This window comes from Triplophysa dalaica, chromosome 2, assembly GCF_015846415.1.
Source record: "Triplophysa dalaica isolate WHDGS20190420 chromosome 2, ASM1584641v1, whole genome shotgun sequence".
NCBI classification, from domain to species: domain Eukaryota; kingdom Metazoa; phylum Chordata; class Actinopteri; order Cypriniformes; family Nemacheilidae; genus Triplophysa; species Triplophysa dalaica.
The window spans coordinates 12782845-12797922 of NC_079543.1; the positions used below are offsets into that span (position 1 = coordinate 12782845).

The following is a 15078-nucleotide window of genomic DNA, read 5'->3' on the forward strand; positions in this document are numbered from 1 at the left end:
CATAACATAAGAAAAAAAAACATACATTATTTTGATGTTTAAAACATTTTCTCTGACTTTGTATATTCAGACGTAACAGATTTCAGTTTCAACTTGTGATGTATGATATGATGTATATCTAATTACTGTTATGCCCCAGATATGTTTTGCATAATCAATGAAGGAGGAGTGACTTTTTCTACAATTAACATTTATTAATTCCCAGGGCTCCAGACTAACTTTTTTCACTATGAGCACAGTGGCTCTCAACTGAAAACTTTAAATGCGCAACCGGAAAATTTAGGGGCAGACACCGTAAACACACAAACTTCTGACTAATCATCGACTGTGACACAGAAGACTCTGGCACCTGCACACTTGCCGCAGGTCGGAAGAACGAGTCAATAGTTGGCTTGCTCATTGTTCACTTCAAACACACGTAGCAGGTTGTGATATCGGTCTCCTTCCCACAGACGTTCACGCTCGCTTGATTATCTCTAGGACCCTTCACACATTAGCCACTTACAGTGGCCATTCCCTATCCTTCTCACACTCATTGGCCTGCCACAGATTCTGGATTTATTTACGTGCCCATTCCACGTTTAACGTGTAACATTTTGTGAACACGCTAAACAGTTCGAATAGTATCAATAGGCTACAGTAAGAGCGACAATACTCTCTTGGCTTAGAATAAATAAAATAAGAATTTAATAAATAAATACGGTAATTCTTATTTTTGAGGAAAAATAAATGAAGCAAGGTCTTGATAAGCTCAGAGAACGTCAAAAAAAAGGTAAATGAAAGATAAATAAGTTAGAAAAAAAAGTTTAACATACAGTAAGTACTACATACACACTATACAGTAAACATATCAATCGAATAATAACTGCAATTGTTATTTACTTCAGTTCCAAGATTGATATTATTGTTCTCAGTTAGTGTTAGCATTACAATTTGAGCAAAGCAATCCTTGGACATTACCAGACGAAATTATTCTTTCTGCACAGATAGAAACACATCCAGGCAAGGATGATCATGTTTACAGCACTGACGTTGCTGGGCAGCCGGAAGCCAGGTCACACGTGAGTAGCTCAAGAAATGTTAGTGTGAAAAGTGAGTCAGACTGTCCAACCTTGAACCATAATACCGCTTTCTCATCTACCATTTCTGAAAAGAGATTTTGACGCAATTTGGCACTTTGCATGTGTTTTGCCTTTCCTACACAGTTCTACAGAATGAGAAAATATTTTCTGGAGGAATGTAAGCTACAACGTAAAATGCAGTCTAGACTGCTGTGCTCTGCTCTCCTGTCCATGGATAAACTTCTGTATGTAGTACATGTTGGAGGAAATCTATCTGTCAGGATGTCAGTTGAGGGAATGGAGAAAGTAAAACAGATATCTAGGCTAGCATATGAGTGGGGATGGGCCTGCTGTACGGCCTTGATTCAAATAACCTTGGGAACGATTCAGGCAGCTGTGCAGAACACACATCCTCAATCATTTTATTTTTTATGAAGCCAAGCCCATAGCAAGGTCATCCAGAGAGCTAGTGTGCTCTGAAACTACCTAAAACTTAGCATTGAAATCTGCTGTAAATACCCTACTGTAGGTACAAGTTAATGTGAAACTGACGTGTCACAGCACAATGATGTTCCAAATGTGGTAAGAGATGTCACATTTCCGTCAGTAGAAGCTTGCAGTAATCAACCAATCACTACGCACTGATTAACTGGCCAATCATAGCACACTTCATTTTTTACAGAGTGATGAGCTTTGTAAAGAATCCGCGCGTTTCAGAGATGTTGGGCAAACATGCACAATATGTGGAAAATACAGCATTTTTTAACCTTAAAGGAACAATACTGTGTTTTTAGGAGGATCTATTGACAGAAATGCAATATATTATACAATACTATTTCTTCATAGGTGTATAGAGTTTCTAATACCTTAGAATGCGCTGTTTATATCTTCATACAGAGCGGAAGTACAAACATTGAATACGCCCCTGTTTTGTACTTTATAATATTAACGCTGGTCGTAGCTGCTACCTGACCTTTATCCTTCTTTTTATACTTAAAATCCACAGACCTTTTATTTTATGTAATAAATAAGACATCGCTCTTTCTACAGTCTTTCTAATGCCAGTATGATCTCTTCCCTGCGTCCACATGAGAACAACATATTTTTGTAATGTGGTGGCCACCGTCGTGTTCGGACTGAGCGATTCGTGGCAAATCCAAAATACAACGCTAGTGGCCGCTCTAAATCAAGAACAGCGCCTTTAAATCATGTATAAACATTGTATAACATCGGAAACAAGAGAAAATATTTGTTTTAGCCGTGTAATATGAACCCTTTAAAGGAACCTATTTAAATTAAAGTAATTAAGGAAAATTCCCTTTTTGTGCACATAAATTTCCCAATCTTTCCTCGATTCACAATAGTAATCTTGTAATAATGGTTTATAATTTGATCTCTCAGGTCGGATTTCATAGGTAGGTTATGTTACTTTGACATAATTGAATATACGCCATATAAAAATGAATCTGCAATTTTTGGTTTTAAACAGATATGACAATAGAGAGGTAAAAGATACATATTGCAGCATTCGTACAAAACTAAAAATTTCCAATAATATTATGATGCGTGTATGCAAAACATAAGAAAGCAAAAGTATGAGTTACTTGTTAAAACTGTAAAGTAAATAGAGTTCCTTCACAAGCATTTAACTTAAATATTGTGTATACATTGCATGAGACATAAACATTCATTTACATCAGAATAACAAAGAAAGTCCCACAAAGTTCTTGGAATTTGTGAATACTACCACAAACCATTGGATTAGGACCATAACATCACACAACCTTCATACACAGTCTATTTAAAAAGGCACTTTGTCAGCAAGAGGAGAAAAACAGAGATCGCAGAGATATGGTTATGGTTAACAACATCTGTGTAACACCAGGAATATCCTATGCAGTCTGAAAAGCAGGGCCAGCTATAAAAATAGCAATCAGTTTACAAAATAGTTGCAACAGTCATAAGGCACGGCCCCTGCTCAGAATAACCCACTTTACATAAAAACCACACACTACAACCTTTTTGCAACTAAAAGCTTGGCACCATCGTTCTTTTTTTGAAGAGTTGTTAGGGTTTTCTCACACGGTGAAAATACTTGCTGGAATGACACAAATGATAAGCTGCCTGAGACGTGGCACAGCCAGGAGATGAAATAAGACATTTCTCTCACCTTGAGTCTGAAGTTGTGGCGAACTTTCCAGTGCAGATCTTCGCCCACTGCTCCGACGCAAGACGTACACAAGATAAAAACAAGGAGAGTCCTGCAACACCTCAGCTCTACAATTCACTCCTGATAATACATGGTCTCACTTCCAGCTTTGTGCATCAGCAGATACATTGTTAACTGTTTCTCTGGAGAGCAGGTTTAACTATGGTCCACAAGTCCCTATGAAACATTCCGACTGGGGCTGTCCTTGGATCTCATGCCGAATAGTTGACCTAGGCGTTTATCTCTTATTCCACACTGCTCTCTCTCCAAATGACAGCTAATGTGACAGATATGCAGGACATGAAGAGAAGCATGTTTTCAAGCCGAGGTCATTCCATATAAATCATTAGGGGAGAGAGAGAGATCAATAGCCCTTAACAGACATCCCAGGGGAACAGCCTGGTTTCATTTCCTCTATTTAGTTGGTTCAGTTTCTTTATCTCTCTCTCCGCTAGAGAGAAATGTAAGCTGAGAGCCAACAGATACACCGATGCAGCGACTGGCACCTAAAAAATCTGCACTGAAATGGGATTCAGGACTGAGTAAAGCATTAACCTAGAAGTGAAACAGAGTGTGGAACAGAAATAAAAATTAGTGAGAGAAGGAAAGAGGGCCTTAATCATTTACAGTTCACCATCACACTCGGCTATGGGCCAACAGATGAGCAACTGGGCAAAAACACACAGATACAAAGTGGAGGTTTCCACTTCGCTGACAATTTCATCTTCCTGGTCATCTGTTCCCAACACACACTATGCGAAAAAGACATCCTGTTTTTCCTCCATTGTCACTCTTTTGCTGGCTGGTCAGGTCTAAGTTTAGATGTTTAATATTGGCAAGGGGATGCCTTCATAAGTCTCTCAACTTTTTATCGCGGGAAAATTAGTTGCAGCAAAAAAAAAAACTCACATTCCAAACTTGTATGACTGATGTATGTCTTGTTTGAAAGACATTGTCAAGCATGCTGGCAACCAGAGAACATCGGCTCCCACTGTCTGCCATTGATTGTATGGATGCAAAACCACTGGAACATTTAAAAAAATCATCTATTGTGATATAGAGAACAAAGGGTGAATAAAAGAGGACTGAGAATTATTATTTTTAAGTGAACTATTCCTTGTCAGATGTCAGAAGTAGAGCAAGACAGACGGTCCTTGAGACATGACAATCTGAGATTTAATTAGGGATGTCAACATTTTTTTTTCAAACAATGAATGTTATCCTAAACACTAACTGTAATTATCATAATCAAGTCTGTGTTTTGCCCTTTGTATTGTGGACTCTTAGTTTGTATGCCTTAGTTCCTGTTTCCCGTCTAGTGTTATAGTTTTTATAATTCTTTAGTTCATTGGTTTTGTGTTTTGATCTGTTTCAGGTGTGTCTTGTTAGCACTCTCGTTACCCTGTGTATTTAAGACTTTGTGTTTCCTTTGTCTGGTGTCTGTCATTGTTAGAGGTTTGGTCAGTCTTGTTTTAAATTGTACAATTGTCTGGATTACCCAGTTATGTTTTGTCCTGTTTACTTTGATTAAATCTTTTATTGCATATGGATCGATGACTTCCCTGCCTTCATCATTACAGAACGACATACTAACAAAATGGATCCACCAGTGTTTTGGTAACCTGCGATCCAATCCATTATGCTCCGCCAGGGCTCCCACTCCCTTGAGAATCATACCCACGACTTTTTGGATCTCGTTCCACAAACCCACTACCCAGATAAAGCACTCATTGTATTGTACCATACATTTACATTTAGGCATTTGGCAGACGCTTTTATCCAAAGCGACTTACATTGCTTTACCCTATACATTTTACATAGGTATTTGCAATCCCCTGGGATCGAACCCACAACCTTGAGTTGTTAAGGTAATGCATTTAGCTACAGGAAAAACCATAAAAACTTGAATGAACCACTTAAATCACAGCTTGCCCCGTTTGATTCTCAATGGAGATTGGTGGACTATGTAGAGCTGGCCCTGACGTTGAGTTTTTTGGGGGGGGGGGGCGGTAAACCTGAGGGTACCGCGCTGATGGCGGCCAGTCCAATCGTCATGGCAGCCAAGCCAGCGTCTCCAGCTGTCATGGCCGCCAAGCCAGAGTCTCCAGCCGTCACGGTCCCAAGTATGGTGGTCCCAAGTCTGGTGGCATCCGTTCCTGAGGAGTTCTCCTTGAAATCAGCTCTGCCAGTTGTGGCTACTGCTCTGTTGTGTTTCTGGGCTGTGCGCTGTTCGTCCACAGTGGCTGCTTCGGAACCCACAGAGTCTTCTGCCTCATCCAGGATGGACGCTTCTGAGTTCCCTGCCAAGTCCAAGATGGACTCTTCAGAGTTCCCTGCCTCAGTCAGAAGGTTGCTTGGCCTTTCCCTTCAGCCCTGCCAGCCACGCCCAGGCTTCCAGCCCAGCCCATGCCTCCCTGTTCCCTTTCAAGGGGGCCTGGCCCTCCATCCCTCCACCAAACGTTGTTAGCCCTCTCGTTACCCTGTGTATTTAAGCCCTTGTGTTTCCTTTGTCTGGTGTCTGTCATTGTTAGGTTTGATTTTAGTTTTGTTTTAAATTGTACACTTGTCTGGATTGTACTTTTTGTTCCGTTTACTTTGATTAAACCTTTTAATGCATATGGATCCTCTGCCTTCATCATACCAGTAATATTGCAGCTAGACACCTGAAAATAAACAAGTTCTGTTTCCCTTTTTAATTAAGTTGTTACCTAATAACTTCTATGTTCTATTATGTCCTGGGCCTTGATATACATTATATTACATTCACAATATAAAACTTTTGTGAACTGCTTTTTTGGTTTAAACGAACAGTAACCACAAAATAAGGCATATTAAAGCGCTTATTTTAAGTATTTCATAAAGAACGATCTCTCATTTCAAAACTTCATGCAATCAACTAGTCTTGTCAAATCATTAATCGTGATTAATAGGAGCGAGAATAAAAGTTTGTGTTAACATATATCTGTGTTTTGTCCATATAAATTTTGTATTATGAACACACGTATACATGTATACATAAATATATATCCAAATCTATAAGGGATGCACCGAAATGAAAATTCTCCGCCGAAGTGGAGTAACGAATACGTTTTTTTGCATTTCTTCTATTTATTTAGGATCTTTTTTTCACTTTTGCATAAACTGTGTCTCTATGAAAGCACATGTGGACGCTAGCTGTGCACACAACGCTTCATTCATCCTGTATATAACAGGCAAGAAATCGTATTACACAATTATTGAATGTTTAAATAAAAACTTTTAGCCAAACTAAATATTGTGGATTAGTGTATAATGACTATCAACTTCACGTCTTCCCTCCCCTAAACCCCTATTCGCTCAACATATGAGCTGTGAATGGGTCTCACAAAGAAATACATCATTAACTAGAATTTATCGTTTATACCACGGGAAGACAAATTCCTGTCGTGTGGAGAATTTCTACCGGTATATCGCAAATTATAGAAAATAGCCCATCCCTAATATTATTTATATATATATATGAGAGGGAGAGAGAGCGATGCATTTATTATATTAACCAATAATTGAAATTATAAATAAACATTTAATAATTTGTATATTTTAATTAAATATGAATGTTTGTATATGTGTTTATATGCACAATAAACAGAAATATATTATGTAAAAACATTTTTTATCTGGATGAGATTAATCACGATTAATCGCTTGTCAGCACCACTATCAACCAAAAGTCCAGATTGAAAATGTTTCATACTCTCAATGCAATTCTAGCACCTTCAACATCTTAACTTGCAAAATACATATCAAATATTAACATATACTGTTAAAAATCATCCAATTCTACATAGAAAACACCCCTCTACACCTACATCACAACGATCCCCTGCTTTCCTTATCTCAGTCACCTAACACTGAAAGCTATACTGAAAAACCAAACACAGAGACTCGGAAGGAGCCAGATAAACACAGATTATGTGATTTGCATCTTTCCCTGCAGTACTGCAGTCCAGAGCTAATGTGATTTGACCATGGCTATATTGGCTAATGGCAGGAGAGATTCCCTTCTCCATTAGCTAGGCTCTAATATGGCTGACCTCAGGAAGCTTGCGAGTTACATAAGAGCGATTTCAAAAAACAAGTCCAACCTCTTCCGATCTCATCCACTTCTGATCATGAGACTACTAAAGGCAGTAAACATGTTGAGGTGCGCGTTAATTTACGCACAAAACCACTCACAAATTAACTCTCATAAAAGTACTGCAGAAAAAGAAGTCCTTTCCATCAAGCTAGCACAAAACATCCCACAATATTAATTCAAAATAAATACTACGACTCTATGGCAAAAACAGGATATCGCCTCGCAGTCCCGGGAACATGTGGCACAAAGAGTCCGAAAGGAATTGATAGCATAACCCACCATTGTGCCCTGCCTTGCATTTACCTTTTGAGGTTGGTTGCTGGTAGTCCCAAGCTTTCTCCAAACTTATCTTGCCGTTGCGATGCTGATGTTCTGAATCGATGGAAGTTCTGTCTCACTCTTGCTCTACAGCAAGTCTGCAATTCCCTACTCCAATAACCCCTGACCTACAGGAAGTAGACACAATAGACTGAAAATAACAAGAGGCCACCTCCTCCCCCTCTCTTCTTTTTCCTCACTCCACTTTCCCTTAGAAGACAACAACACCTCTTTTCTACGTCATGTTACAGGACCATAGAAATACACCTATTGAAAAGAATGTTTAGAGTATCTATAGGCTCAGAAATCTTCTGTGTCATTTAAGTTATGGGATTTATTACTAAGCACTTTGACTATAACCATAAACCTTTTGCATTCGGTTCAACTCCTTTGCCCAAACCAGAGTTCCATTCCATCTACCATCACCTGCCCCCACAGATATTACTGATGTACTAAAGTAACTTTTCACATGAAAAATACTTGAATCTGTCTGCCACATATGTTCTGCAGGACACAACAAGAGAGTTGCTCTTTGAAGGCAATCTATTCTGCAAAAATAAAAAGCACTATTCTCTATTAAGTCTTAATGGAAGCATGCAAAGACATAAACAAACATTGTGAACAGCAGTTCACTTTTCAGACTGCTTTCATACCCATTGCCAACTCTTTAGCAGCTCCCATGAACCAGACGTCGAAAGACCTTTTTCAAGCGAACTTGGTTGCCTCTTGGGATAGCACAATGTCATCCTAGTTACCCAGCATAATCCAATCACAAGTCAGTGCTACCCATAGAAAATCAGATTTAGCCCCAGGCTAGAATTTATTTGGGCCAAATCTAATTGTCCCTATATGCCTAAAGAAGCGAGAGGAACAGGAAATAGAGCTTCGGTGTAGTGGCGGCGATAAGGCAAAAGAGGCCGCATCCCAGAGCATCCTTCACACACTTCTGTTGCACTGATTAGATAAGTCCCAAACAATACCAGCTTTGATGTAGTTCACTCAGTTATTTATGACCGCCATATAACTCACCAGCATAGGAAAGTTCTGAAGGGGTGATTCCATGCATGGTATGCTGTCATGCACTTTGACTTGGTGACTTGGACTTGAGTATTTGTGTCTGTAGGATCACAGAACTGCAGAACTTGATCTTTGGTGGGGTTGTTGCGGTGATTATAAAAAGAAGAAGCCATTCTCTGCTAAAAGAACAAATGCGTATTCTTCCCCTTATATTGCATGTAAAAATATTTTTGGGTGCGTAGGATAAATTGCCTTTATTAACAAAACGAGTAATCACATATATTAACAAATCATTAATTAAGAAACAAATAAGAAGAGAAAACGAATGAAAAACATTTATGTTAAATAAATAAGAAACGAATCCAGGCATTAAAACTGAATTTGATGTACAACACGGAATGCCAAGGAATCCGGCAAATGTATTAATTCCTAACAAGAAATTAGCGCAGAAGCACTAACAGCTAATGTGACAGCTAACAAAATACTCAGATACTGTTTAAATATGTATTCTGCTTGTTTTGTGTGTACTGAACGCATTGTGCTTGTGAAGCTTTCAGAGCCAGCATTTCACTGCACAAGGACACAAACACATAAACAAACACCATTTGTGGCGATCCGTCAAAATAAAAGTTTGGTTGACCTGAACAAGTTTTAATACACACACATTTTACCACACCACCCCCCTTCATTTTTATAATTTGACCACAGAGTATATTGCTTACCCTAGCAAATTGAACTTCATTTAAAAATAGCACTTAAATTTAAGTAGACCTAAAAGCTAAATAAAACATTTTTACCAGTAAGATACTGGTTTATTGACATAATAGTACATTATAAAGGCATCGGTTATTGGTATTGTTATCGGCGAGTACCAGAAAAAAATATTGGTACTCCTACTTTGTCTTTAAAAAATGGTATCGGTGCATCCCTACACACAATATCAGTGAATTACACAGAACTGCTTTCACAGCCGATGTTAAAGTCATGGAAGCTGGTATTTGACCGTCGGTTATCTTAGAATGTGTGTACCTGAATTCTTATTACCAGCTGTAGGACTGTGATGAAAGTGAAAGTAGTGTAGCGCGTAGCTCAGTCAAATGTTTACAATCTCTAATAACCAAACACTACTCCAGCGGCTCTTCCTCTTCTCCAAAAACAACCTCCCCTGTTTTGGGCAGGGGTTATTAAAAGCACTCGGAATAGTGACATCATGTACCCGGGAAGTAGAGGGCTGTAGTCTGAGAAAAGCGTAATCTGTTAAAGACAATATCTCGCTTGGCATTTTACTTTGAGCTGTATCATCTTGCAGGTATTATTTATGCTTTAACAGCAATATTACTCACTAACTAAAGTTGAAAAATGGGATTGCAGGGAATGGGACCATTGAATAAATTGCAAAGCTTTTAAAAAAAATTAGAACAAAATAAAATTAAAACTTAACTTGATAGTGCTTACTGCTTACATGTACTACTGCATGTTCTTTGACAGAAAAGCCTCCACCATCATCTTGTCAGTCAGCGCCTCACTCACCTCAAATGATGAATAAAATCTGACTCCTGCTGTTGATCTTTGCAGCGACACTTGCAGCAGCCACGTTCAGACACACAACTGCAAACTAAACTAAGTGATTTATTAATATAACAATTAAAAATGACGCTGGTGGGTCGGTGCGGTGGTGGACAAGTGATGTAACCGGTAGACAGGTGGACACCGTGTATCACCAGTGACACCGACCTAATCTTGAGAACCTTTAGACACATTCACAAAGCCTTACATGCAAGACCTGTATATAAGTGAGACGTGAACAATGGACAAGGTGAGATTGTAGCCATGTGGTTACATTTTCAACAAAAACAAGACAAAACTTTGATCAGGTTTTGCACAAAGGCATGAAATGCATCCTGGCTAAAAAAAAAGCTATGTTCAAGAATTTCACTATTTTATATTTAATTTAAATAATAAATCAGTTAAAAAAAAATAACCAATAGCATGTCTCCTGTGGTTGTGCACACACATAAATTAAAGTCTTGTTAAACTCAAAGCAGGCTGAGAGAAGTCTTTAAAAAGCATGTTCTCGGCCCATTAGAGGCAGTGACCCCATAAAGTAGAACATTATGTTCATGAGCAGACCAGGAAAAAACATGCCAGTTAGAATACAAAAACAGGCTAGTCTGGACTAGGACCTTAAGGTAGACCTTTTCTATAACACACATTTTGTGTACATAAAAGTGTATATAAATGTGGCAAGGTCAAAATTGGCATCAAAATTATATCAGAGGTTCCCAAACTCTGGGTCATAAGTATGGCGCGCAAAGTCACTTGGATGTTGCGGTGCATTTGCCTAATGATAAAATAAAGGAAAAAAGGTTATTCCAAAGACCAACAATTACATTTGTTTAGCCTATAGTCCAGGTCTTCATTTTATAAACTAATGCACATAATTAAAATAGCAAAGTTTGCTCATGCAGTTACAAAGGTATGTACCAATTATTAGGTAATTAAAAAGGCATTTAAAATATTCTGTTTCCAAGCACTAGCTATGGGATACCAAGAAGTATAGCATGAGCTATAGACCATGTGACCAAGAAGTGGAACAAAGGGGCATGACATCAATAACCTCAGAGATACGCAAACAGGGCAATAATCTCATCTTCATCTCCTCCCATCCTTGCCTCTACCCTCCGATTTCTCCTTTGTTGCATCCAAGGGGGGCGATAGTTACGCTAGCATAAAAAGGTCAGTGGGGTGGCACTTTGCCTGCATGAGTCAACTGCCCTCCTCCCTGCTCCTCTTTCCTCTCTCTCTTACGCTCTCCAAGTCACATGTCTTCGTCAAAGCTGCGTCATTCACATTCTTCTGGCCAGGGCAGCTTCTGTTCACATTACTGAAGCACTACTTAGGTTTGCTCAACTGTCCTCTCAAACAACCCCCCCTTTTTAGCACCGCACACTCTGTGCACAGGGCAACAGGACTCAAATTGACAGAAACACCTCCAAACCTCAGGTGTATGTTTTAAGCTTGTACAAGATTGAAGAGTGAGAGACAGCACTATGTCAGAAGGGACAAACAATTATGAAGCATTAATACACAAGAAAGAGTTGTGTTGCACTGAATTTGGATAGTGATGATGTACAGTACAATAGCACCATTGCGAGTGACAATGAATTTATGCATCAGTATTATGTACAAATTTAAATATATCAAATGACCTGTTCAGGGTTTTTCCTGCATGTCAAAATTGGTCTTCGGTGGTGGCTGACGAACTCTTGAACTGTGTGCCTAATACTGACAATAAATCCAATATTAATGACATTTGATAGTTATATAATGGATTTAAAATTGTATGTCAAAGATATATCTGTCACTCTCACTCCTTTCTTGTCCTCTAAGGGTATTAAAAAGTATATTAATACCCATTAGTATTTGAAGTAACAGTTCTTATTTCTTTCATTTAAATGAATCAGTCCAGGAAAACGGTGGATTGCGAATCGGACATTAGCAAACTACCTGTGTGTTATTAACAGCTGATAGGACAGTGCAAAAGATAGAAGTTAACACGGAAAACACTTAATCGCTGGATTGGATTTGTTTGGTTTGTTTATGTCAGTTGTAAAAGTGTAACCTTTTTTAGAGAAAAGGAAACCTGTTTTTGGGTGCAGTTCATCGAGCTGTAATTCAGGTGAAAGTATTCAACAAATGCGCCAAATGAAACATAAATTCAGCGTTCCGACTTTTTGTCATCATGTCAGTTGCTCTTGATAACTATGTGCGAGGGAGAGATATGCGCATGTTCGACTTCATTCGGCAATGCAAAGACTGATCAGCATCTGATATCAAACTTTTGCCAGAGCGTTTTGAAAGCATACAGAGAATTCATATCCCGCAGTACTTCACGTCATATCCCGAACGTTGTGTCCAGCACAGAATAAAGTCGAATAAACACACACCATAGTTTGGAGACAGAGAGATTGCATAGGCTCTCTGTTTTTTTCAGACAGGGTCGTAAAAAAATCCGTCATAATCGATTTTTACCCATCACTATGGTGCAATGTGATATTATCTGCCAATTAGCATGTTTGTGACGTCATCGCGACGTACATGCATTCTCTGAACTTACTATATTCAATGCCCAATAAAGCCTAAATACATATTTAATGTTTCTGTTTTCAGACATAAAATACTAATTACAGACAAATGTTCATGTCCAGTCAGTAACAAGGACAGGTGCATGTACACGCTGCTTTGTAATCATTCATTTTAATTCCCTTACAAGTAACTTTAAGTTGCTGTTAGCCGCAGAGAGACTTTTTTCTACTCTGTGAAAGTTAAGGTTTATCCAAAACGACGCTACTGACAGAGTTACTGACAGAGAAGACGGCTGGACTTCACACACATTTTCCCACACATTGACTTTACTTGTGCCTCTATATTAATGGCCACCTTAGTATATTTGCGGTCACATTTTGACTGTATCTGTGTTCGATTAAGCTGATTAACAGTGCTTCTAAACAGCTCTTTCCTGATTTGTTTTATGTGAGTGGCGTGTGCGCATCCTCTCTCTTACGTTTGCATGCTCTCTCTTTTTGGGTGAGCTCGGTTTGTGTGTGTGCGCCCGCCCTCGCCGTCTACTAATGTGCATGCACGTATAGTTAGCTCCTTGTTAACAGTGTATTCTCACATATTTCTGGATTTGTGCTGAATTGTCTACACGATATGTGACGCATAATAAAACTATACCTTGCGTTTAAAATTAAAGAAGCGCTCATAATACAGCCACACATTGAGGATCACATGTTGAGTTTAAAAATCAGGAGTTTAGCAGCAGTTTAAGTAAATGCTGGCTGTATTAAGCTTTATTGGGTCACGTTCAGTAACTGTTTTATAGTCGTTTCATGTCTTACAATAGAACAGAAAATATGTAGAATGGCATTCAGTTGAATTAAAATGTAGTATAATGTGACAGATCACAGAGTAGAAAAGAAACAGATGTCAAGTCCAAACGAAAAAACACAACATGATGACGTCATAAATATCCTAATTAGTCTGTGACCTCATCACCACCACACGTCTCTCAAAATCCTGTTGGAAACACGGTCCATGTATTCATATTAAGGAAATATTTACTTGTATTTATTTATATTAACCAATAATAGATATAAATATTTATTTGTTTTTGTATTTTTAAATATATGAGTGCATGTGTATGTGTTTATAAATACAAACTTAATATGCACACTATACAGACCAATATTATGTAATAGGGCTGGGACGATATGGGACGCGACTCACAATAATTATAACTGTCTAGGGCGATTCTGAAATTGCAAAGGCTTCGATTCTGTGTTTTATGCAAAGCTCTTCCGTGAACTATGGCTTTTTGATCAGTAGGAAGAACTGCTCAATCTAAATATCAAGTCACCAACTCTTCAAATATACTTTTTATCATGATAATACCTGAAAAGGTTTGAATAACAGCGACAGAATTTACCCATTGGCATTTCCTAGAACTACATGAGCAAATGTTTCGTCTTCTATGGCTTATATTTGGAGTTTCTGTGTGAGAGCGCCTTCTGGCTTTTGGGTGTTGCAGCATTTTACCGTAATTCGTAGAGAAACCGAGGATAAGAATCGCACAATATATGTTAACACAAACTTTTATTCTGGATGTGATTTATCATGTTTAAACGTTTGACGGCCCTATAATATGGGTTGTTATTGTGTATATTTTTGCTCGGTTTTAAAAGGCTCCAAATTAAGTGTTGCCAGGCAGAAAAACTGTGAGGAATTCCAGTGCTGTTACATGGCTCTAGACTGGGACCAAATGGTCGCATTTTGTGACTATTTTCACTGATCAATATATTATTTTGCAACTGCCACACTGATCAATATATGATTTTTGCATATTATATATTTAATGCGCAGAAATGTTATATTGAGCAAATGCCGCATTCAGTCACAAATTTTTGTCTCCCCTCTTTTAACCTTTCAATTATCTATGAGTGCCCCCGCCCCCAAAGATGTTAAGGGGCGCATTTAATGCTACGACAGAGCAAAGGAGTAAAGCAATGTGCCCCCCGGCTAAGGTACAAAACAGCAAAGATAATGAAATGTGTTTTTGTAAACATGTGAAGCTAATGCAGGAAACATGTGTTTAAACTTTAAGCACAATACTTTAACTACTTAACTGCAAAGCATACAAGATGTTATACATCAAGTCAAACCTATTTACTTTTTAGTCACAATTGAAAAAAATCAAATGTGTTTGCTTTTGTGAAGAATAATAACTAAATGCCTTCAGGTCTTGTGGGTGGTTTGAGATTTGCGTGCAGCAAGGGGTCAGAGCACAAAATACTAGA

The 15078-nt window shown here is 38.4% G+C and overlaps 1 protein-coding gene across 13 annotated transcripts in view; it reads right to left on the reverse strand.

Annotated features, from left to right (window-relative positions):
- gab1 (GRB2-associated binding protein 1) overlaps nucleotides 1-15078 on the reverse strand; it is a 70723-nt gene that overhangs the window by 34099 nt on the left and 21546 nt on the right. The window contains exon 1 of one of the 13 annotated variants that reach the window (XM_056765650.1): nucleotides 7691-7780. The exons of 11 other annotated variants lie outside the window; for them this stretch is intronic. The gene's annotated coding sequence lies outside the window, so the exon portion shown is untranslated. Of the gene's footprint in view, nucleotides 1-3231; nucleotides 3745-7690; nucleotides 7781-15078 lie in introns of those variants that run through there. One more of the 13 variants, XM_056765614.1, reaches the window with a different exon arrangement.